The sequence below is a fragment of the Protopterus annectens genome, chromosome 4.part0 (genome assembly GCF_019279795.1).
Source record: "Protopterus annectens isolate FY-2018-M chromosome 4.part0, PAN1.0, whole genome shotgun sequence".
NCBI lineage: Eukaryota > Metazoa > Chordata > Ceratodontiformes > Protopteridae > Protopterus > Protopterus annectens.
The window spans coordinates 1,952,625,145-1,952,652,943 of NC_056733.1; positions in this window are offsets into that span (position 1 = coordinate 1,952,625,145).

A 27,799-nucleotide genomic window follows, 5' to 3' on the forward strand; every position below is an offset into this window, starting at 1 on the left:
GACATATTTTGCATTTGGGAAGGAAACAAAGATCTCATACCTTCCTTTCTGGAAAGGATTACTAGTATGACTGATTTTTTAGAATTCACTTACACAGTGGATGACACTGAGATTAACTATTTGGACATTCTCCTTATCAAGGACACAATCAATCATAGGTTTAAAAGTGTCATCTACAGAAAACCCACATATTCTAACTCTTTGTTGCACTTTTCTAGTAATCACCCATACCACCAAAAAAGATCTGTGGTAAAAGGTCAGATTGTCAGGGCAGCACGCATGGTAACAGATGATACGGATTTTAACAGTGAATGTAACAAGTTAATGAGTATGTTTGAATCTAGGGGGTACCCAATCAACTTGTTAACTAGTATTATTTCGGAGGTATCACACAAACGTGAGGAAGGACATTTTTTTCCCCTTCTAACAGGCCATCATAATACTAATAACCCTAATAATCACGAAGAAGTCATTTCTACTATTAGTCCAAATTTTAGGACAAATAAGCAGAGTGGCAACACGTACTGTACTAGTTTTTTGTATACCTTCTCCTTGGATTATCAATTAATCAAGGGGATTATTAATAAAAACTGGGACATAATAAAAAGTGAAGGAATTCTTCTTAATGTATTGGGTGATAGGCCCAAAATCACTTATAGGAGAGGCTATAATTTAAAAGCAATTTTGGAGAAGAACAAGCCAAAAAGGGCATCAAATCGATTATCAGGGATGTTTAAATGTGGCTTTTGTGCCCAATGTAGAAACATTAAGGTGGCAACACATTTTTCTATTAATGGTAAGGAATATAAAGTTAAGGACCACTATAATTGTGAAACTAAATCGGTCATTTATGCAGCATTGTGTAATTTTTGTAATGCGTTCTATATTGGGAAAACAGAACACAAGTTTAAAACTAGAATATACGAACATATTTACGCCATTGCTAAGCAAGACCATACTAATGCCCTAGCTAGGCATATTATGGAACACAATGACCATCGTTTTAGTTTTATTATTTTACAGCAGATTATCCCAGACATCAGAGGTGGCCCTTGGCAAATTCGTCTCGAAATAGATGAACTACTATGGCAGATTCGTACAAGAGCACACATTACCCCTGGTATTAATGATGCCCTTTCTATTAAGTGTGTTTTGAGATGGCTCTCTTATAATAGGTAACTCCTTTTAACTATTGCTGGTGCTTATGCCTTTATTTACCATTACCTCTGGCTTTGTGACTATTAGAGTCATTTGCATTGTCCCTTAGATTCGGGTTCAGCACATGTGGTGACATCCCAGTTATTCTCTGTCCCTGTGTGCAGTTGAATTATCTACTGGAGTTTTTTATTACCTTAAGCTTCACTGATGTAACTATTTATTTATTTATTTATTTATTAGTATAATAATGGATTGTTCTAATTCTATAGAGAGTAATTTTATTTCTTGATTTCTTTAATTTTGTTCAACGAGACAAATATTCTACTTGTATATACACAAATATATATTTTTTTCTTTTTCTTTTTCCTAGGCTGCTGGTAACACATAGATACTATTTTTTAAGCACAGCATAATATATTTGCACATACTGCTTGAAGGCTATTACATTTAGTGAACTTCATTTGCTGTGTTTTTTTATGTTTTTTATGTTTACTACAAAACAATGACTAGTATTTAATAATGTAAAGTATATTGCTGTTTTAAGGTTTCCATGTTTTTTTCTTAATTGAAAAATGCACTTGCTTTTGATTTGTTAAATTATTTGTAACTTATTTAAAAGAGGTGCCATTTGAATGATTTATGTTTGTCTGATGAAGGCAGAACACTGTTTCTGCCGAAAGCGCTTACTCTTACTTGGATTTTATTAAATATTTTCAGTTTTTAGCCTGCTCTCATTGTGTTCCAGCTCGCTTTTCTGTTGTTTACTGGGTTTGTGTGTTTTCAAGTCGTGTATAATTACAAGTTGCGCCACATAGACTACACATTTCAAGGCTGTCATTATGACCTTCTAGGAATATGGACATCAACAGGGATGCTGGCAGTTAAGATGTACATACCTGTGAACCTGTGTGTTTAAAGTAGGAATCCATCCTGACCTGGAGTATGCCCATCTGTGGGATGGACGACTACTATCACTATACAGGGTTACAATGGCCATGCCCATACACATAAAGGCACATAACCGACACAAGGTGTCACGGGGCATGCTCACACACTTAGTAGCACAGGGCTGTTCAGAATGCACTATGTGTCCATCTACACAAGGTTTTACTGGGCATGCTCATACACTTAGTAGCACAGGGCTGTCTGGGATGCACTCTGATTCTAAACACGGAAGGCCACAGTGGCCATGCTATTACAGTTACTCGTAAATAACACATTGTAATGGACTCCGGTGTTAGTAGTTGTCTTGTTAGCAGGAATGCTGCTCTACATATATCTGACACTGGTCTTATACACAACGTCTGTTGCTGTCTGTCACCTTAGATGTACCATTCTATACCAAGCACAATACTGCCACTCACAGTGATGTCTTGCTAGGAGTGGCAACTGCTTGACCAACACAATGAGCCAATGTCCTGCTGTAATTATGAGGTTGTCCAGTGTTTGTCATTCTGGGATGACATGACTGAAAATAGACAGGCCTTTGTCACATATCACATGCATCCATGATTCAAGGGAGTGGGGATAATACCTAAGTCACATTCACCCATATAGTGCCATTCCAAGGCAAATGTCCTAAATACAGGATAACACCCTGACACCTAGAGGATAACTGCAATTGTATAGTTATGTTAACCAGTGCTAGATGTGTAGCATCTGTAATCACAGCTGCTCACTGTAGATCCAACAATGGGGAGTACTGACATCTGTGCAGTGAGGAACATCTGGCTGAAGGCTCTGTAGTGCACAATAGCACTACCACCATATACCTCAGAACCAGACATGTGGGCCATAACACAGGTATGGACCGCTCCAGGTGCTGGTGTCCCCACATACATAAAGGCCACTCACATATACTGACCAGTACTCCAACAAAAGGCATCACAGATGAGTCAGATGCAGGACACAGTGTCAAAAGCTGCATTCTAGGATGTAACCCTCAGACACCACCATGCCCTTGGACCACCAACACACATCCATACATGTGGTAGGACATATAATAGTACACCACTATGTGACCCTTGACCAGTGGACTGTACCAAGCTCTACAGCAATTGTGCAGAGTACCCATGTACTGACGCAGTTGCATCATGTGTTATGCAATGCAATTATACCACTGTCTGTAACCAGGTCAGCTGTACACATACCAGGGGCCCTCGGTTCTTTACGGCATTAACAGATGACTGTTGCTGCACACCAGTAAATACTCTCATGCTCATGTTTGGATATGACATACATGTACCTGCCCTGGATATATACATACCACACACATACAACATATATCAAAATAGCATAGCTGTTGTTGTCCTTTGTGCAGACAGGTGGCTACAGCCATTACACACATGCACATGGAATGTAGGTCCATGGCTGTTGAATGCTAACAGTACATAAGGTGTGATATCAGTGTTGACAGAGGTAACATTCCCTCTGTACTGGGCATGCATTACACCTATCATATCATACAACAGTCGATGTGTCATGTATGTCATTACACATGTCCACCAATTGCAACGCCTACAAACATGCCCAAATGAAAGGATTGTAGGACCTACACACATGTACATGTAGTGGTGTGCATTCAGATACCATGCATGTGCAGTTGCTGATGTATGCAGGTGACAAGTGTCTTAGTACATCATGCAGTTGCAATGCAGCCTCAACATTGCCAACTGTATATGGTGATATGCTGAAAGTACGGAAAGATGTACCTCAGATATGGACAGATGTGTGGACATAACTAAGTGGTTGGGCATCTTTGCAGATGGATGTTTGCTGAGGACAGCTCACAGGTGTCTCACAAGTGGTCCTACAATAACTTGTGTTACCGCTAAGCAATGGTTTTGTTAATTGAAGGGCAACACACACAAAATAGACAGTGGTCAGGATGACACCGAAGGTAAATCACTTGACACTTGCAACAGTTAAGACCTCCTGTGTGCATATATCAGCACACTTGCCAAAGGAAGCGTTAGTACACTTTGTAATGCACGCAATACTGTTGTAAGTCTGTCATACATGCCATGAGATAGGCAGGTGTTTGATTCACAGTACTGGCATGTGTGATTGCGTGTGTGTCCATATATGTCACGTATGGTGGGGAATACATCTCAATTGTTACTCACTCTCCTGTACACTGTTGTATACACCTGTACAGACTGCAATGTAGAAAGCAGGATGTAGGCAGAGGTGTGTATCTCACACATGTGAGGTATCTGTATGTGCATGACATAGGTGTATTCAATAGTGAATGCCACAGTTTGTGTGTGTGTGTGTGTGTGTGTGTGTGTGTGTGTGTGTGTGTGTGTGTGTGTGTGTGTGTGTGTGTGTGTGTGTTTGTGTATGGCTGTCTGGTCCCTGGAGTGAGGATGTATGTTACCATAGTGAACTGATAAGACCCCTCACCCCATCCAGGCAATGCAATCCACTATCCGTGTTGATATCCCTAATCTTAGGCCATACTGACTCCTGTACATGTGTATTCTCTGTGGCGCATCATGTAGGTGCACAGTACTTTAATGATGATTTGCACATAGGCAGGGGTCCTCACCTCAACACTAACAACTGTGTGTGTGAGTGTGTGTTACTGTGTCAGTGAATCTGTGAGTGTGTGGATGTGTTACTGTGTCACTGAATACATGTGTATCAATACCTGAGTGTGTGGGTGCAGTTGTGTGTTCACATCCTGTCATGGGAATGTATATTACTGCTTCCCAATGAGGCATCACACTTCCCACTGGCCTCTATTCTTGTCATCAGCTAGATCGCTCTCTTACCTCACCACTCCATGTAACTGTACCTGTGATGTCACCCAGTATGGATGTCACGTCTGTAGCCACAGTAGCTTAATACACAGCTATCATGCTCTTGGATCAGTAGACGTGTTTGGAACATGGGACATTCTAACTGTGATGTGGAAGCTACAAGGTGCATGCTGGTATTTTCATACATGCCTGTGAGTAGTCCACATTTACATATGGGACACTAACTGAAAACACTGACCTCCACCGGCACATGCAATTAGACCTGAAGGAGGAAAGCAGAACATCATGACCAACATGCAGTTACTGTTGTTACACAAGACACATACTGTTAACAGTAAGAAATGCATTGTAAACCTGTACTACATGGTATGTCTTCTGCCTGTCAACAGTACACAACAGTTGTAATCTACACTTATCTTCCTAGTCTGTTCACCCTGTGCATCAGACCATATGAGCATGTCCCTGCACCGATGGTATGGATGACAGGGTTGTGGCACAGGCATCATCATATGCATAGGGTGATAATGTTTGCCAGTGGCCTAGGCTGCACCATTGGATGCCATCATGTGTGTGGGTTAAGGCCTTTGATCTAATTGGACATGTGTGGATGTTATGCATGTGTGTGTTGCAGTGCCCTACATATGTTTCCAGTGTATGCGTGCATGTATGCACACAGTTCTGGCATGTGACTGGCCTACACAGGGGTATTATTGACAGCTGCAGACTGCACAGGCCAGGTATTACAGTTCACGGTGTCCGGCGACGTGACCTGTAACTGCCAGCGGTTGCACGTGCGCTATCTTGCAGAAGTGCAGATTGGGTACTGTCTGATGACACATGTCCACTTGAACAATGTCCCTGTTGGGACCATCCAGGGGCACATGCACATGGCCTGCTGTGTCATGGTGTGGACAGCGCAGCACCAGCTGCACTGCTGCTGCTACCGCCACTATGGGAGTGGGCATGTGAGGTAGCTCGTTCACGTAGACCTGAAACAGGTGATGTAGCAGGCCTATGTCCACATGCCCGACGCCTCACTCCTACCAGATGATCCAACACAGACAGCTCACGCTCGCAGATTGTCGTGCCACTGTCAAGGACTCCAACCATGTCACCCAATCATCTTTCCAAAGCTTCAGCTATCTGCTGTTGAGCATTTACCATTGCCTGGATGTTGTTGTTTAAAGAACGGACAGCAGTCTTCTGATGCCTCTGATCTTCTCTGTTGTGCCATTCAGCACATGCCTGTGCCTCCATTACAGCCTGAAACATGCATCTGGTGACACCAGCTGCTGTGCTCTATCTTGCAGGGACATGTTGGCCAGAGGTCCTCCTACGAGCAGCACTGGCCACGTGCCTGTGTGAGGCATCACTAGTCAGATGGCTGACACAATGGTGTGCAGGCACACCTTCCATAGCCCCCACACTTTCCTGTTCCAAGCTACCACATGACAACTGTCCTTCCTCTATGGCCACTGGTGATGGGGTATGTGTAGGCATGAGAACTGTGTGCAGGGATGAGGGGGATATAGGTGGAATTGCAACAAATGGCACAGATTCAGCCCCTGATAACCCTGCCTGTGCCTCAATCATACGTTCATCATCACTGCTAGAGTCTGTGGGGACACTAACATCAGATGGACCACAGGAGGGGAATGCACCTGCATAACCTGTGAAGGGCAGACATGAACTGTACATTACAATCTATACAATAGACACAGACATACACACACAAACACACACACAGACACACACCATGCCACCCAACATGCATGTGATATGACAGATGGCATGCAACATGCATGTGATACGGCAGATGGCATGAAGTTCAGACAATAATAGTGGTAGTTATCATACATCCCTGGGTTGCACAAAACAACATGCATGTGTCATAGCAGAAGGCATGCAAATTACACAATCATAGTAGTAGTTAGCATACATCCCTGTGTTACACCCTGTAGACCAGCACAGGTTAACAGTACACCTGACTAATGTGTGGCATATGACCTTGACAATCACATGTAGTATGACATGTGATCTGCTGACGTGTGCAATGATATGCATATATGTTTAACACAATGGTGTCCTGTCAAGTATACAGTGGGGTAATGGTGTCACAATGCAATGTTGTCTGTCCGCCCTACAGATATACTGCACATTTAGCTGATGCGCATGGCCATTGCAGGGAATCATGAGGCATCTCTATTGCTATACAGTCTGAGTTACAGACACAGTTCATAGCCATGACTGTGTTCAGTTACAATACATGTATATACTGTGGAATGTGACAGACCTCACTGAGGTGTATACACACTAAACCATAATGTGGAATGTGTGACACAGGTCACTGAAGTGTATACGGATGACACCCTGCGCATCTGCAACCATATTGCTGCTTCCTGGCAACAATGGCCAAACATGGCAAACTCGTCTGTACACCATGTCCCACATGACATCTGTGTACCACACACACACACACACACACACACACACACGAGGAGCAAGGATGGCATTGATGTCCGACACCAGCAAGGGGAATGTACTGTATCTGTGGGCTGAGGTGGTTGTCTGTGTATGTATGTGGATACTATACAGGTGACTGCTGTCATGTCGTGACACACTCAAGATGTTCAACACATCTTATGTGGTGGATTGATGTCACACCTACACAAGATGTGCACATGCCTGTAGGATGTCTAGTCTTCCACATCTGCAGTATAACCATTACACAAAAGCCATAGTTGGACCATGTGGGGCCAATGTACGACAGGGTGTACACACAAGCACATCACGTCTACTGTGTGTGTTGCTTCATGTCTCTGGCCATCCTCCATGGCCATATGTGTACATATGTTGGCCAAATTATTGTGAATTGTGACAGGCATCTATTTCACATGTCTGTGTTGTCCCATATGACAAACACCCATAGATGTCATATGCTCCACTGATGACAGGGTTATGCAGACAATAGGTGGTATGTTTGGTATGTGAGATATGTTTTTCAGGATAGTTAGGCAGTGTTTCAGCCAGCCCACTAGATGTCATGGACATGTCAGATAGCACATCACATTGTGTGACATTCATAGCAGGGGTATGATCCACACCGGTGAATCCTGTGGGCTGGCCATACTCCAACTCACTGTGTAGTACTGTTTGTATTCCCCACATGTGTAGTTCTGATCTGTAGTACATGTCCCTACAGTGAACAGCACCTCCACCATTGTATGCACAGCTGTCCACACATCTGGCAATAACAGTTTGTGATGTTTCATGTCGGTGTTTTACATAGTTTGCAAGTATTTCACATGGGTAGCCATTGTGATGCATTGCAGGTATGACCTGTATATTGTGACAGGACCATACATTATGTGTACATGTGGTAAATGGCCACATGGCAGATAGATCTGTGCATTAACATGCCTGATAAATAATAACAGTCTCACCTGCAATAGGCTGCTGTCACAGTGGAATGCCAGAGGTACCTAAATAGGAGTAACACAGCAGTATGATCATTATCCACATCTGTATGATAGCTGCAGGGTGCAATGTGCATGTTAATGAAAAACAAAAAGACAGCTTGGAAACGCCAAAGTAAATTCTCTCTCAATTTAATTCTCTCTCAGTTTAATGAAGCGCTTTTCGTCTTGCACATATGGCAAGACTTTATCAGAAACTGAACAAACTTCAACACAAGCAATATATACACACCCTTTTTGTCACATGACACTTCTAATTAAAATCTTGTGTCTTAAAGGCACATCCACATTATTACTGCTTAAAACATTTTTTAAAAACAAATATGACTGACAATATTTTAGAACACCTCAACCCTTCCCTTCCTTCAGAATTTTTACCTGTAATGGTGATAGAAATATATATATACAAACATACATATACTAACAATACTATATCTCAAATTATTGTGTTGACTCTCAAAATATGGTATTAGTTAACTAAGAAGTCAAGGGGTACACTTTCGTCCCCACAAGAAAAGCAGACTTAGTTAAAACTTTAATTGATTTAAACTTATTTGTGCGTAAACTCAATTTGTCTGCTTTTTGTTGACAATATTATGGTTCAGTCTAGTGCATTACATCCTTCAAGTACTTTTTGTCCCCCTTTACACCCAACTTTACAATGTTTTGAACTCATTTGTGAGTTGGATTTATATAATGTTTTAGGGTTGGGTAGTAATCATAAGCAGAATAAAAGTAAGAATGTTTCATCTGTAAATGTTACTAGTGAACAACTGTATTTATTACAACTAATTCAAGAAGCCCCAGTCTGTATTATGGCCCCAGATAAGGGAGGGGGGCTTGTTGTTATGAATGTGGAGGACTATGTCAATAAAATGGACCAAATAGTCCGAAGTTCCACATATCAGTTGGTTTCACGTAATGAGTTAAATCAAGCATATAGTAAAATAAAGTCTCATTTATATGAAATGTTGTTAGAAACCAGGATTACTACTGACTTGTTTAGATATTTATCTATGCCTTCCCCAAGGATACCTGTTTTGTTTGGTATCCCTAAGTTACATAAAAATGTGAATAATCCACCTATGCGACCTTTGGTGGATGCTAGGGCAAGTGTAACTTACCCTTGGGCAAAATGGGTAGACCAAAAGTTGAAGAAGTATGTAACTCAAGAGAAATATATATGTAAAGATTCTTGGTCGTTCTTGTCACAAATCAAGAATTTAGAATTCAATGCTGAGTTCAATTTTCTAACAGTGGATGTGGTAGATTTATACTCTTTTATCCCCAATGTGGAAGGCATTGAATGAGTCAGTAGTTACCTGAGAGCTAAAGCAGTAGCCTCTGATGAGGTGGCCTTAATAGAGGAAATGCTTGACATCATCTTGTATAATAATTTCATTTTATGTAATGATAAGCTATATGTTCAAAAGACCGGTGTAGCTATGGGGTCACCCTGTGGGGTAAGTTATGCCAATTTGGTAATGGCCTCATGGGAACAAGAATTTATCTTTGGTAAACAAGAAGTGAAACAGTACATCCAGTTCTACACACGGTTTTTGGACGATATTTTTATCATTTTTGAAGGAAATAAGGAAGCAGCTAGTAAACTAGTAGATTATTTTAACAGCACTATGGATTTCCTTTCCTTTACTTATGCATTTGAAATGACCAGGATTTCATACTTGGATGTGGATCTTAGTAAAGATATGGAAAGGAACGCATATGTAGTGAAAATTTATAGAAAGGCCACATATTCAAACTCTTTATTACATTTTAGCAGTTGCCATCCATGGCACCAAAAGAAATCAGTGGTGAAGGGTCAACTCGCGAGAGCTGCCCGTATGGTCACGTTGGACCAGGATTTCATGGATAAATGTAATAATTTGAGGTCAATGTTTGTTAGGAGAGGTTACCCAGTGGATTTTTTGAGTGTCTACTGGAAGAAGTAAAATATAAGAGAGAACAGGGGTTGTATAAACCCATTTTGTCCATTGGTTTGCAAAGTGTTATAATAAGTGACAGAGAATTACAACAAAAAGAAGTATGGAATTTAAGTTTAATAACACCCTATAGTAGTAATGCAAGGGAAATAATGTCAATTTTGAACAAAAATCGGGAAATAATTAGGAGAGATCCTCACCTTTCTTACAAGGGGAAAAGCAAACCCCGGATTATTTACAAGAGGGGGACTAATTTAAAGGAATTATTACAACATAAAAAAAACACCCCACAGTGGAAGTGTGGCATGTACAAATGCCAAATGTGTAACTACTGTAAATACATGAGTACAGGACAAGACATTGAAGTTAAAAATATTAGTTTTAAAATCAAATTGAAGTACAATTGTCAGTCCAAGTTTGTGGTTTATGTAGCTTAGTGTCAATGCTGTGCAGCATTTTACATAGGTAAAATGGATAGAAGGTTAAAAGAACGAGTATACGAACATCTATATAAAATAAAGACCCTTAACAGAGACAATGCACTGGCTAGACACATTATTTCCTATCCACAACATTCATTTTTGTTCAAAGCAATTGATTCAGTTGTTGATGATAGTCGGGTGGGCCCGCTTACACTTTTACTTGAGCAACTTGAGTTAAGTTGGCAAATACGCACTGGGGCAATGTTTTACCCGGGTTTGAATGAGACAATATCTTTAAACGGTATATTGAAGTTGAAAAATCTTAAACGTTAATGTGTGTATGCATTTTTATAAAATTTGTTCATATTTGTGATATCTGACTTCATTTGACTCAGATATGTAAGTTTCTGACTTCTTAGTTAACTAAATAATGCCATATTTTGAGAGTCAACACAATAATTTGAGATATAGTATTGTTAGTATATGTATGTTTTTATATATATTTCTATCACCATTACAGTTTTATATTCAGGCATGTCCAAGGGTCAGTTCCCAGTGTTCTCTCCTGTCTATCTGATGAATCTGGACATCTTGAGGCAATGTAGAAATTGCCTCATGTACACAGACAACCCTCTCCGCCTACCACCCAACACTACAACCTGTGAGAGATACACTTATCTAGCCAAACTGGAGGTAAAGCTCTCTCCAACCAAGACTGAACTTGACAGTCATGTGGAGAAGGTAAACATTTGCACCACACCACACTCATCACATAGTCTCACTAAATCTACACCACCATAAACCACACATAGTAGCACAAAAACATTCACAGAGGCTCTCAATAATAATCTGACTAGGCAACAGAGACCTCCAAAGTGGAAACTCAAGCAGCCTACACCCCCAACACAACGCCAATGGCACATAGCCAACAGACTCAGTGTGCCACTCAACCACAGACAATAAGGCAAATCAACATACCCAACACACTAGTCATAGGTGACTCTATAGTCAGGCACACTGATGTCCCACTCACCAGGCTAAACAAGGAGAAGGTTACTGTCAGCTGCCTGTCGGGTAACAGGATCCACCATGTAACCCATGCACTCAGGTCACTCCACAACAAGTACAAATATGACTCTGTCATTGTCCATGTTGGTGTGAATGTCCTGAGATGTACCTCCCTGGACTACATGAAAAGAGATATGGAAGAGCTATCCGATCTTGTAGCCCAGACAGGTATGACCCTACCCCTGAGTAGCATTCTGCCATCGCCCAGAATGATACCGCAGTACGAGGACAAAATGATTGACTTCAACAATTGGCTAAGCTTCTGGTGTCATTCTAAGGGGATTCAGTATCTGTCTGTGTGGAATGAAATGGTCAACAGACCACGATGCTTTGCCACAGATGGCCTGCACCTGTCGCCCCTGGGATTCCAGATACTGGCTAAGACTCTTGCTGCCCCTATAGTACCTTCCTTAGGCAAGGTTCAAATAACATATTCACCACCATAACAGGAAAAGGCAAGCACAAACTGAGGCTAATGCTACTCAATGCTGGAAGTCTAAATATCAAAATGCACTCACTCGAGGCACTCCTTGTAATGGAGAACCTCGATATTTTTGCAGTGACTGAGACCTGGTTCAAGGCTCCAGAGAGCACCCCTGCACTACCAGGCTATAACTCATACCACACTTTTCGGCCATGTAACCTGGACTGAAACACCCAAGGCAGAGGTGTGTCCATATTCATTAAGGATTTCCACCCCTCCAGGCTAGTTGCTTAGCACAATGCATCCGAGGTTATCCAAGTGCAACTACCTCTGGGCTAAACTGCAATCCAAATCGTAGCTTGCTACAGATCCCCCACCATGCCCCAAGATTCTCACTCCTCTTTTCTTGATGTACTGGAAATTATTAGGGTTCAACCAAACACCCTACTAATGGGCGACTTCACCTACCCCACCGTTAACTGGAAAAACTACTTGTGTACCAACTCATTAGCTCAACGCTTTCTGGAATTCATAAACTCCAATGCCCTGGATCAACTTATCCACACACCCACCAGGGGCAACAATATCTTAGATCTAGGCATTACCAACATGAGTGACCGGTGTTCCACACCTGAAGTCAACTCCTCGTTGGTCCGATCTGACCATAAGCTAAACACCCTTGATATGCACATCCCGCCCCTACCCCCATTAAGGAAACAACAGTATAATATTTCTACAAAGCCAACTTCATGCTTCTTAAGACAGAAGTGGTGAACTTCATGACACCCATGCAGATGGACAATACAGTTACAACTGCTGAATCCTACACAAATGCACTCTATAAGCACTTACACGAGTGCATGGATCATGCTATCCCAAACAGAACCAAGACACTATCCTCCAAAATAAGGAAGCCAATCTTGTGGTCATTCCCCTGCCATAAACAAACTGTACAACAGAGGGAAGAAACTGTTGCAAAAGAGAGTACAATCCTATGAGTGGAGGAGCAACCTGGTCAGCCTCAGTAAGAAGCTGAGATCCCTTATAAGATCCTCCAAAGCTAGCTATGAAAACAAAACCACCACTAATTCCAAGGACAACCACAATGCATTCTATAGCTATGTCAAATATCTCGATGCCAACACCCAGATCTGCTCTGAGTTACAGCATAAAGGCATGAACATTACAGAACCAATGGATATTGCCTACATCCTGGCAGATAGGGTCAGTGCTACCTTTCTCCCCTCTTACCCCCTAAAGGGCCCATATCTATACAGGAAGAATGCAGAGTCCATGCAATCACAACTAGGCAGGTAAAAGCTGCACTTACTAAAGCCAATATCACAGCATACATGGGACGGGACAACATCCCAGGCTGCATTTTACACGAACTTCAGAACGAACTGGCTCCCCTCTTATGCACCATGTTCAATAATAGCCTCTCATCAGGCTTTGTGCCCCCTGAATGGCACACAGCAACAGTTATCTCACTCCACAAAGGTGGTGCCACAATGGACCATGGGACCTATTGCCCTATAAGCCTGACTAGCCTGGTCTGCAAGGCTATGGAGCACATCAACATGGATCTCAGTCACATAGACATTGGATACCTCCAAACCTTTGACCCCTCCCAGTTTGGCTTTGTTAAGGGCAGACCATGCCTCCTAAACCTGGTGGACTTCTTTGAGACAGTTACCAAGGCATTAGATGAGGGTAAGGAGGTCCACACAGCCTAACTTGATCTCTCAAAGGCTTTCAACATCATTCCCCATTCTGGTATTAACGACATACCCATCCACCTGAACATTAACCCCTATGTCATGAGATGGCTTGCAAAGTGGCTCACAGACAGAACCGACACAGTGAGAGTTGCATACCCTAGGTCTGACTGTAAACCAGTTACAAGTGGCGTCCCCCAGGACTCAGTCCCAGGACCCCTCATGTTTGGTATATACTTCTCTGAGGTACAGGCAAGCACAGGAGGACTTTGGCTGAAAAGGTTTGCAGACAACTGCAAACTAGGGGCCATAATTGTTTCCCCAGCTGATACAGACACCCTCCAGAAGGGTCACACTGAGACGGATACTTGGTGTCAATATCATGGCCTCAAGTTGAATGCCAAAAAGTGCATAATCATCCCCTTTGGATAAACCTAATTACCCGCACACTATCACATAGGTGCTATTCCCCAACATACAGAAAAGGTAATAAGGGATATGGGAACCCAAGTAGATAGCAATCTCTCCTTGGATAACCATAATGCCAAGGTGGTTAGAATATCCTTCTACGTGGCCACCTAATTTCAAATGGGAACAAAGGAGGCCATTGTGCCTCTCTACTCATGACTTATTAGACCCATTAAAGGATACAACACCCCATTTGGGATGTACCTTACAAGACAACTGCAACAGCTTGAAAGACCACAAGAGTACCACACCAAGAGGACTACTGACCTCAAACAGATGACCTACGCTGCCAAACTAAAGAAACTCCAGCTGTACTCGGTTGCATACCGCATACTCACAGGTGATCTCTGCTTGACATACAAGGCATATGTCCAACCCAGTATTGCTGGATATGCTCCACCCAAACAAAAGCCCCTGAGAGCCACATGCTCTAGGGATATACACCTAACCACAACGATAACTAGGACGTGCTGGAGGGATAGATTCCTGACCTGGAGACTCCTCATGCTTTGGAACATGATTCCGATGTACATCAGGCAGGGCCCCTCACTAGCACTCTTCAAGAGAAACCTTGATGGGTGGATGGGAGACAGACATGTACCCTGGGGATCATTGCAGTGGCTCTGCTGGACAGAGGCACAGGGAACTAATGGCTCTGTTGTTCAGAGGCACAGGGAACTAAACTAAGGGGGTGGTGGAAGCCAACACACTCTAGCTAAGCTTATAAATACCCTTGGTCAGACAGCCTAGTACCTATCTTTGAACTTATTACATGTCTTATGTGCATGGATAGTTAACTAGTTCTTCCATTTTACTTTGCTATCATGCTGATAAACTGTCAGGTGACTACAAGTCATATGTATCCTGTTATTGCATATTGTAAATGCCAATAGACATAACTAATGTTTGCCTAACATAACAGAAATGCTATGTAAAATGTAATACATATCTGCCTACAATACTGTACATTACACAGTTATTGGCACAATATCCCACAATGCAAATCATAGTTGCACAGTAGGCCCACCTTCGACATGTTATTCTCAGTAATACACCCATACATATGCCTACTGTTACAATATATCAGCATATACTATCCCGTTATAGCATATACTTGTTTGACCAACCCTGCCACGGACTGCAGCTGGAGAGGAATTGTTGGGTTCAAAGCCCTTATATAGCATCCCTTGTGGTGTATGCGATGTTTGCCTTGTGACCTACAGCAGTACACACATAAATACTATAAGTGTTACTATGCTGAACAATACATCACTACAAGATAACTGTTTCCACTATATGCATTGCATACACTTTAATTATTATAGAACAGGTACTACATACACAGACATACTGAGTGTTCTACATACCTTATTAGTAACCCGAGGTGTCGTTGACTGTTATTTCAATCCTTTTCAGTTTGTGTTTCAATCTTCTTTGTCATGTTCTGCTGGTATATACTGATGGTTTGAATGTGTGACAAGCCATCCTTTTATAGTTAAATATCGGTAACATGTGCTATCCTGACCACCAATTGGTGTTCCAAAGTAGTTAATTAGATGCACATCAGCTGTGCAGCTACTCCATTAGCCAATACCATGGCAACAGTGGTGTATAATTGAGTACTCCACTTGGGCATTGTCCCTTTGCCTTAGTTTCGAGGAAGATGGCCTGGATGTGTTGTTTGTGATGTATTTCAACAGCTATATGGAGACAGACAGAGATATAGTAGCTTCACGACTCCCGTGGATTGTGTGTAATGGCTAGAAGATGTTCTACATGTGAGTACAGCTGTTATATTTCAGAACATTGCTACTTATGCAGGGTTTGTTTGTACCTGTTACTTCTGCAGATGTTTCAGTCTGGCAAGGATGTTTGGGAAGCTCAAGGCTGTATGGCTATGCATGAAATGTTAGGTGGTTTACAGTGTGCTCACCATACATCTTTGGTTTAGTGTACATGTGTATCATACTGTGCTATTAATCAGTAATTGGTAACACTTCCTGGTATACACACAACCCTCTGAAATGGGATTAGTGCAAACAAACCCTGTAACATCAGCAGCTGTTCCATTGTATAACAGCAACTATTTCACATAGGGCCATGTTAGTGTGTCTCTGACAAGGTATGTTAAGGCTTCTGCAGATGTCGTACAGTGAGTGAATGATTTGTGATGTTATTACAGTTTGTATTGTAATTGATTTGGGTGTGGGGGAGATGTTGGTGGGTGTACATAGCAGATGCAGGTGTGTAGGAACTGCTTTTATACATAATCCATATGTGTGTGAGGGTTCCTTCCCTGTTTGAAGACCTATCATTTAGTGGACTAATACTATGGTAATTGCAGGCTGATTCATTAAGACACTGATAATTGGTTCCTGTATAGCATGCAGGTGATCTTAGTCCTTGAATCCTTTTGGCAATACATCAGAATGTAATAAAGTGTTGCTACAAGAAAGCTGTTTGTGTATTTCTGTCATAGGTATTTGCAGTCATTGGAGTAGTGTTGGTAACTGACCCTCTTTGGCTAGGGTTGCCACCTTTTCAAATGGCCATAGTGGGACATTTTTGGGACACACATCAGATTTTACAGGCCAACACAAACCCACGGTCAGTACAAAGGATAGAACTTTCCTTTTTTGCCTAAATATAAGCTTATTCTTGTAGCAGTTTAGTTGCTAATCCTGTTTCTTGTAACATGTAGGTACTTTAGATACAGAAATAACTATTTTATGCAACTATTACATTACATATGGGACATAATTATGTCCTACAATCTCAGGACATTTGCCATTTATAATATTTTTGGTCAGGACACAACCGCCCAAAGAGGGGCTGTCACTTGCAAAGTGGGACAGGTGCTAACCCTCTCTTTGGCTCATGTCCATAGCACATGTTTGTAATAGTGTATAGGCATATACTCTCCATATCCTTTGTTCATAAAATTTGGTCATGGCGGATTGTGTGATTGCTATGGTCCATGTTATACTCCTATATGAACACTTCAACCGCTGTATACAAGATACCTATGGAATCCCGAACGCACAAAATTCCGACGACCACAGTACCGGGCCCAGACTCCCATACCCAACATTACTGACAGCGACAGTCAAACTCATGAAAGTAACACAAACACGGAACACACACATGCACACACAGGCACACTGCTACACACCACATCCAAACAAGCCATCCTACACTACGTATGAGCAGGTGGGTAAGCTCCCCTACACCCCCCATGTGGGTGGCTGTGCCCCCCACACCCCCCTACTTTAAAATTCTACCTCCAACATTGCACAAACAGATGCACAAAGCAAACCCAAACCCACACATTACAGTCCCCCAGGAACACACACCACACTCAGAACACACACTTACACACACTACAGCCCTCAGAAACACACTTACACACAGTAACCTACCTGAACCTCAACACCAGAAGCACTATCTAAATGTCTCTTAACATCGGGATTTTAAACCTTGTGCTTCTGGTGTTTTGGTACTGTGGTCTTTTGGATTTTATGCCTTGTGATTACGTACGTTGGTATGTCAAGCATTCGGTATTTGGTAGGTATCCCATTTATATGTACCTCCATGGTTGTGTAGATGTTGTTAACCTATCTATATATCTACATATATATATATATATATATATATATATATATATATATATATATATATATCCCCATATATCGACATATCTCTCTCTCTCTCTCTCTCTCTCTCTCTCTCTCTCTATATATATATATATATATATATATATATATATATATATATATATCATACACCTTTCATTGGGTACATGGCAGTTTGTCCTATTTCCACACATTCATCCCTTTTGTGTTTTAACCTGTCAGAATACATAACTGCCATTGGTACATCTCAGGTAGCTTAATGGTAGGTTATTGTGAAAATTGAGTACATGGTTGTGTGTTCTCATCCTGGCAGTGGTCATTTTACCTCTAAGAGCAGGCACTAGTAGTGCAAGGGTGATTAATGCACATTTCAGTGGTTGTGTGTTCCAAATGTTTATTATTCTGTGGAATACTACCTATATATGCAAACTGTGGTTAAGGTATACTATGTAACATGTAAATCATCTCTGACTTTATTGGGATTTGAACCACAACTGCACAGATATTATGCAAATGCTGTAGCCATTACACTATTGACATTAACGTTCCTTCTGCCTATTTCCTATGTCCATGAATCCTACGTGTAAGCTTGGCTACACAACAGGTGAAGCCACCCACACCAAGTGAGCTTCTCGAAATACCGACATAACTCATGAATTGAGAGACTATACATTAGCATTCTAACTACATTTGGCATAGCCCCTCAGTGACATACTTCAGGGGAAATCTAGATGCGTGACTGGCCAACAGTATATATACCCCTGGGATCATGTGTTCCAGAAACATATAGCCAGGGTGTGGGGGAGCCACTCCAGTTTTATAGCTGCAAGATCTGTTGGGGAAATTGAATGCTGTTGGGTTGTCAGGTTAACATGCCCTTTTGAGATCACTATGTTCCCCTATCTCCCTACAGCACCCTAGTCTTCAACAGCTTCCAGCAACTCTGCCTGGAATCACTTCATTGACTATGTTTGACAGAGGCTCAGTTACTTCATCAATGGTGCGGGTAAAGCCACCACACTGTAGCTATGCTTCTAAATGCCCTTGGGCAAACAGCTTACTACCTATCTGTGAACCTCTACAGTGCAGGCAATCTCCAACATCATATGTGATTATACAGAGTTTTCTGATCACAATATACAGTGTAAAATCACCATGTAGTCAGACAACAATTAAGTACAGCAATAGCATACAGACTACTGATACATAATCACTCCTAAAGCCTATCTTGGAAGCTAGTGGACATGTATAGGTTTCAGGCTTTGTATTGCTTACCAGTAAGTTACTTACAGGAAAGATGGGGCACAAGCACAGATGGGATACATGCCTGCAACAATGCCATACCAACTTGCATGTGTCAGCCTAAGGCTTTGGAATGCTGGGCAAGGCTGTTGGCACCCCCATGGTGCCATTTGTAGGCAGGCCTCAGAGGTGAATCTCACCTCCATGAACTGCACAATAGCGGAACCAATGAGGGTTAGGCTACTCAACACCAGGGGTAGTACTTACAACATGCAAGCACTCACAGCACCCCTCAGTATGGATATCTGCATCTGTTCTGTGACTGGGACCTGTATAAGGCTCTTGTGAGCACACCAGCACTACCAGCCTACAACCCATAACACACATTTCAGCCACTGAACATGGACTGACACAGACATGGAGGGGGTGTATCCATATTTCTGGGGATACCTACACCTCCAAGTTAGTGGGGCAGCATGATACCTCTGTGATCATCCATGTACTGCTAACATCAGCCATGACTGCAATGCAAACTGTGAGCTGCTACAGATAACCCTCCATGACCCAGGAGCACCACTACAACAACCTGGAGACAGTGGTAAACATGACATTCCTACCAGACACCCTGTTATTGGTCAATGTCAGCTACCCTACACTTAACTGGATAGCCTACACTAGTATTCACTTCCAGGCCCAGCACTTTCTGGGATTTATCACCTCATATGGCCTGTATCAGTTGGTAGATGGACTAATGAGAGGTGAAAACATACTAGAAGTGGTAATCAGTGACATGTGCAACAGGTGCACTACAGCAGAGGTAAACCGGTCACTGTTTAGATTTGACCATGAATTATTCACTGATGATTTCCACTCCCAACCATCAGTTACATTCACAGTACTAATGACAGAGGTGGGAGGGTTCACAGCCCCCACTCTTAGGGATTACACTGCTCAAGATACAGACAGAATTATGAATGCACTCTATAAGCACCTATAAAGATGTATGGGTCGTGCCATCAATGGTAAACTAGGAATCGCTACTCCTAGACAAGGACACCAGTCTGCTGAACCCCTGCATTATATAGGCTATAAACACAGAAGTAGGACAGTAGTCCAGAACAAGAGCAAATTCCAAGACATGCAGACGTCCGTGACCAGTATTAGCAAGATACTTATGTTACTCATGTAATCATCCAAGGCTGACATCCACAGGTAAATAGGCATGGATTCAGAATATGACCACAAAGGCTACTTTGGCTATGTCAAGAATGTAAGCAGTAACACACAGATTTGCACTGTGCTGGTGCAATATTGCACTGAACATACTGACCCTACTGATATCACCGACACACTTGATGATATATTTGGAGCAAGCTTCACCCCCTACTGGGCCCACAACAATACCCAAAATGTACAGTATCCCAGACATCTGAGACATACAGGTTGTAATGGCCCTTTCAAATGGCACGACAGAGTGTCAATAGAGGCAGATGGTGTCCCAGACTGCATCCTGCAGACACTACAAGACAAAGTGACCCTCTGCCTAATATAGCAATTCAACATCAGACTCTACACAGGCTACATGGCCATTCACTCGCACATGGCAACAGCTGTTCCACTCCATCAAGGTGGTGACACAACTGACCATGGGAACTACCATGCCATAAGCCTGAGTAGCCTGATCTGCATGGCTATGGAGTGCATCCCCATGGCACTCATTAACATAGACAATGGTAACCTCCAGACACTTGACCCAACCCAGGTCAGCTTGATTGAGTGCAGATAATGCCTACTGAACCAGTTTGACATCTCACAGTCACCTAGACTTTAGGTGTGGGGTGTGGTAGTTCACACATACTACGTGGACCTCGCCACGGGTTTTGACACCTTTCCCCACTCGAGTATTATTTCTACACTCACTAGCTAGTACATACACCCATACATCACAGGTTGGTTTGCCAACAGGCTTACTTACATGGTAAGCCTAGCAGCCTCCAGGTCCAACTCTTGACCAGTCACAACTGGTGTCCCACAGGACTCAGTCCTGGAACCCCTACTGTTTGCCATATACTTCTCAGAGGTACGGGCTAACACAGGTGGACTACAGTAGGCCATGTTTGGTGATTACTGCAGACTGGGAGCCATAACTGACAGTCCAGCTGTTACAGACATCCTTCAAGGGGCCTCACATAGACCAACACAGGGTATCAGAGTCATGGCCTCCAGCTAATGACCACATACTGCATGGTCATTCCATTTTGGGAAACTACACACACACATATTAACACATGAGTGGCAGACACTATAATTCAGATGACGTAATGGGTATGTGGGGACTACATTACATAGTGATCTCTCCTTTGACAGTCACATCTGCGAAGTAGTTAGGACATCTGTCTATGTAGGCTATCTGATTACTTAAGGGTTCGCATCTAAACAGACTTAGGTTATTGTGCCCCTTTACTCATCAGTCATCAATCCCATCATCGAGTATGATAACCCATTTTGGATGTACATCAGAAGACACATCTGACAGCTGGAAGGGCCATGAACGTACCTCGCAAAGAAGGATAATGCCTTCAGACATGTGTCCTATGCTGCCAGACTGCATAAACTCTTGCATTACTCAGTGGCATCTCGTTTACTCAGAGATGATATTTGCTGACCAACAAAGCCGTGTCCAAGTCAGGCTTAATGGACATGCTCCACCTATGGGAATCCTTGTCACAGTGAGCCACACACTGTAATGAGGTACACCTTGCCACAACCATAACTGGAAGATGCTGAAGTGACAGATTCCTGTCAAGGGTACTCCCCATGATTTGGAACTACATCCCTGATTACATTATACGGAGCCCCTCAATAACACTCCAGGGAATCCTTGCAGAGTGGGTGGGGAACAGTGGATACACCCCAGGAATCCCACAATTGGCTCTGCTCCACAGAGGGCCAGTTAATTAATCAATGGGGTGGCAACAGCAGACACATTTTGGCTATGCTTATGAATTGCCTCGGGCAGTTAGGTATGTACCTACCTATGTACCTATGAACCTATACATACATTATCAACACATGCTGATAGCTTAATTTACTGTTCAGTTATTGACTTACCTTGTGCCAATGGCAGTTGTGTGTACAATAGTTGAGGGCTGCCTATGTAGGATGCACACAGTAGACCACCTATACATGACAATTTACAGGTGGTTGTGTGGGTGTGCCATCCATGTTTGCTGTGTCTGCAGGTGGAGAAGGGTGTCAGTCCATAGGTGCCTACACTGTCAGTGTGTGTGCTATATGTTCCCTCTTTGCCAAGGCATGGGCATACTGGGCATGCCTCCATCTGCCTACTGGGACTGGCACAGGATGTTTGTGGTCTGAGTCCCTCTGTGCCTGTGAGACCCTTGGCAATGGTGGTGGGCTGTGAGGGCCTTCACCATTCTGTCCCTGCTGCAGCTGTTTCCGCAGGATAATATTGTGTAGCATGGCACATACTATGAAGATGTGGGCACACGTGCCTGGAGAGTACTGCAAGGCTCCACCTGATATGTCCAAGCAATGGAACTGTGATTTCAGCATCCCAACACACATGCTCTATGATGATTCTGGTTTCTGCATGTGCCTCATTATGGAGTTCTTGCATGAGTGTGTGTGCATTTCTGATGGGAGTCATCATCCACTTTTCCAGTGCATAGCCAGCATCCCCCACCAGGTGGCCATATGGGATGTCCCCCCAGGCAAATACCTGATACAGCTGTGAGGCATGCCAGATGTGGGAGTCATGATAGCTTCCAGGGCTGCCAGCACACACATCCATGATAATGCCCTGGGCATTGCACAGAACCTGGAAGTTGATGGAGGGGTATCCCTTGTGGTTTATGTAGTAACTACCCTGCTCACCGGGTGGTGTCGTGATGTGTATGTGTATGCAGTCTATTGCACCCAGTACCTCTGGGTAGTTTGTCACACGGTGGAAAAGACGCATATTGCTGGCCAACTCCTCCTGCATTCGGGGGAAGTATATGTGCTCATTGGCATGTGGTATCATGGCATCCAGAAACTGGTGGAGTACCCTGGATGCTGATGCCTGTGAAATCCCCATGATATCCCCAGTTGGCCTTTGAAAGGTACCTGTGGCTAGTATTCTCAAGCTTACACATACCTTCGTGTCCACTGGGATGGGTTCCCCTCTGTTATTTCTGGCTCTGAGGCATGGCCAGCACAGTTCAACAAGTTGCTGTATGGTGTCCCTGTCCACCCTGTAACACTCTACTATCTCCAGATCATGAAGCCCCTGGCAGGTTACCCTGGGTCTGAACACTCTTCTTCTCCTCCGGTGCCTGAGATGGTTGTCAGCATCATCCTCCACACCACCGTCAGTCTCTAACACATGCTGGTGAATCAAAGCTATGGCAGCCCCTAACATGTACATATTAAAAGTTCCATGTCTATATACACCAAGGGTGCAGAGTGTCTGGGAACACACAAGTGTGTGTGAGGTGCTTTCACACTTTATACTATTGTGCAATGGATGCTGCTGGTTTAATTGGCTGTACATGTGCAATTCCTGCTCCAGGGTATCTTAGTTATGGGTTTTACAGCAGGTACTGCTATTGTGGGGCCTTTGGTGTTGACTTGCACTTGGCTGCCATGATTCATCTATTGCCCTTTACTTCACTTTTCAACCCGATTCCCCTCCCATTATCAGGTATGCATCCAGCTGCCTGCTTTCTTGTTTTGTACTTTTCCAACCCAGGATTGTGTAGCGAAATGTGTTATGTAGCTGATCTACTGCAAGTTTGCTTTGTTCACCTGTGACAGTTCTCTTTTCTATGCAGTACAGCACCTCCCCTTTCCTGTTCTGCAGGTAGCTGCTAGCAGCCTTGTTAGCTGTTGTCAATGGCCCACTGTGAGTTCCTAGGTGTTAATTACTCATTTGTACTCCAATTACCATGCTGCAGCATTTCCTTATTGTCTTCCCGTATCCTTCCTGTTTCAGCTGTGGTGCGCACCACGCAGAGCCGTTTACCGGGTTTAGAGCACATTTTCATCCACGTTCACATGAACTTTTGGTTACCTTGTGTGCTCTCAGCTAAGCAAAGCTATGGCTACTTCCACACCCCTATCTTGCGGCTTTGCTTAGCAACAGGCAACCCGGATTAGCAATGCTCCAATGTGCTTACAGCTAAGGTGGCGCACCCCTCTCTTGATGTAATCTTTATCTCCAGGCCACACCTCGGTGTTGTACCGCTATGCTGTGAGGTACATTCTTAGACCGGCAGGGGTTTTGTGAATCAGTATTACTTGTGTCATTTGCATGGCATTGACTACTAATTCCTAGTTACCATGCAGAACACTGTCACAGACCCTTAGCAAACCTTGTGCCATGGTTGTGGTGTAGCATGCATGCCATTGACTATTATGGGGAATTCATGAAATGTGTTACATTGCAGTTTTATTACATATAAATATATTTTCATTGTGATCCTGTTTGCGCACTGATGCACTGTGATTTTACTTTGCGTTAGTGTGGCCATGACATTAAATGTTCTTTTTTATGTGTTATGCATGTTTTTTTTATGCCATTGGCTATATATTTAGCCATTGGCATATATTAACATTATAATATGTGAGTTTGGTCCGCTGTCATGGCTCCGATTTAATATTTGAAAAAATGTAAACCATTTTTTTTGTTTACATTTCTTCATGCTTACGCTACGCTTGCACCCCTTCATGAATCGCTATATACCTTCATTTGCATGCTACACTGCTGCGCATGGGGTAATTAGCATACATGCGCCGGGAGCTGCGCAGCTGTGGTGTACGCTGGTAGTACACGTGGAAACAGCTCGTACCTGAATCACTCTGCAGCCATATTTGGCGTTAGATCACCGACGCTACGCCTGCGCCTGGCGCAAGCTTCATGAATCCCAGGGAAAGTTTTGTTATCTAGATATATGTGTGCATATATATATATATATATATATATATATATATATATATATATATATATATATATATATATATATATATATGTATGTATATGTATAGGTCTTCTTTATATTGTTGAATCTCATTTGACTGAATTTCACCCCCACTACTTCGCTGCAAACTCAAATTACTGAAAACTCATTTCACTGAATCTAATTTGCTGAACTGCAGTTGTATATATGACACTGTGTAGAGTACTGTAAGTGCGATCTTGGAGCTGATATATAATGTTGGGGTGTGTGTGAGGCATAACCCCTCACTTCGTTTGAGTACATATTGTCTTCTGGAGACAGTTTTCATTGGTGCTGCAACTGATGTTTTCTGTTTAAAATGTATTGTTTTAAAGTTTTTGGTAAAATACAATATAAAATAAACAAGGTGGGGGGCTATGGTGGGGGGCTACACACTCCACACCCTAACGATATATACTAACTCCAAGATCACACTACAGTGGTGAAAAGGGCATATACCTTTTACTTGCCTTGCAGTACTCTTCACAGTGCCATCTATATTAAGTTCAGTTTAGTGAAATGAATTCAGTGAAATGAGTTTTCAGTAATTTGTGTTTTCAGCGATGTAGTTGGGGTGAAATGAAATTCAGTGAAATGAGATTCAACAAAACAAAGTAAACCCATATATATATATATATATATATATATATATATATATTAGTAATCTGCTATTATTCATTGTTCATTATTTATTACTGATTTTCTTCATATGTTTTATTCTGTCATGTTATTTTATAAAGCTCTAAATCATGTGTTTGTGACTACTACTTTGATAGGCTGGATTTGGTTTTCAGTAGGAAGTGAATGCTTTTTCATTGTAATACTGACTTAGAGTCCTGAGTGGCTTGAAAGCTTTGTTGTTTTCTAATAAATGTATTCTAATGGCTGGATTTATTACTTTTGATACTGAATAAGAATACTGCATCACTGAGAGGAAGTGAGTGCAGGTTAGACCTCTTAATAGTGGACAGACTATCACTGAGAGTGGAGGGGTTGACGTCTGTAAGTCTATGGCAGAATTTGTAGGAATGTGATTTTTGTTGCTAGGGAGAATGTCTTTGTATTCTGATGGGTAAGTGATCACTTAGGGCATTGGGAAATGTTCTGGGGTTATGATAGAGCTGGGGTTTATTACACAGGATCCAGTCAATTCTTGTGCCCTCAATGGAGTTTTTGGTTAGTCTTGGAGGAGTGGTAAAGAGTTGTGTGAAGCCGAATAGCTTGATGCTTTTGGCAGGGGAGGAGGTCTCGAGGGTGTTCCAGTCAATATTTATATCTCTTAGCAGGATAGTTTCATAGGGGAAATTTTGAGACACCCAGGAAAGTATGTTTTCAAGAAATTGGATGTTTTTACCTGGAGGAATATAAATAGCAGCAATAGTGAGCTTTTTGTAGTCATTAAGGTGGTAATTTAGTATTAGGATTTTGGCTGAGTGAAAAATCAAGTAGATTAATAGGTAGGGGAAAACGTCTGAGGTGGTGAGAGTATAGGACTGCTACACCTCCACCTTTTGTATGGTTCTGTCTAGGAGATAGATGTTGTAGCCAGGGAGTAAGAAATCAGAGTTAGGGATTTGAGGTTTGCACCAGTTTTCTGATAGTACAAGTAGGTGAGGAGTGTATTGCGCGATCCCAGCATGAAGGTCCATGACTTTATTTAAGAGGCTTTGAATGTTGATGGCTACAATGGATAGGTGTTTGGAAGTATGGGAGAGTGATAAAACTAGGAGCTGGAGATTCAATGTGTGAGGTAGTATTAGTTAGTTGGGTTGGGGATAGATTGTTTGGGCTGGGGCAGGGTGTGGTAAGGTTGGCTCTGGGTAAGCGTAGATGTCACCTGTTAGAAGGAGGATTTTAAGTGTGAAATTGGGTTTAGGAGAATAATATTTTTTGTAACATGTAGGCTTAAGTCTATTGCTTAGGGGGGAGGATAGTTGGAGTATTTTATATTGGAAATGGTGATAGAAAGAGGTGTTGTGTAGTGAGGAAGATATGGTAAAAGATGTATTGTTTATCTAGGTGTTATTGATATAGGAGGTGGCAGATGTTGATGTTAGATAATGAATGTTGGTATGATATGATGTAAGGGTGGTGAGTAGAAGTAGGAGTGGTGTTATTATCAAGTTTATGAGCATGGTTAGAGGGGTGGTTAGGGAAGGGATTGAATTGAAGGTGAGAAGACAGGAGAGTACAGAAAGAGTGCAGAGGAAGAGGAGTAATTTTTACAGGAGGAAGAAGGGGAGTGGTTAAAAGGAGAGTGGAGGGAAAAGGAGGAGAGATACGTGTATAGGTGTAGGTTGATTTGATAATTATGGGGAGGAGACAAGATGGCTGGAGAGTAAAAGTAGGGTATGTGGGGGTGTGTGGGAACTGGGTGTTGGTTAGGAGAGCACGAGGATGAACAGAGAAGGAAGAACCTCTAGAGGGACAATGGCAGCAGTAAGTGACAAAAGAAACAATCAGTACAGTTGCCCAGAAGTCAAAA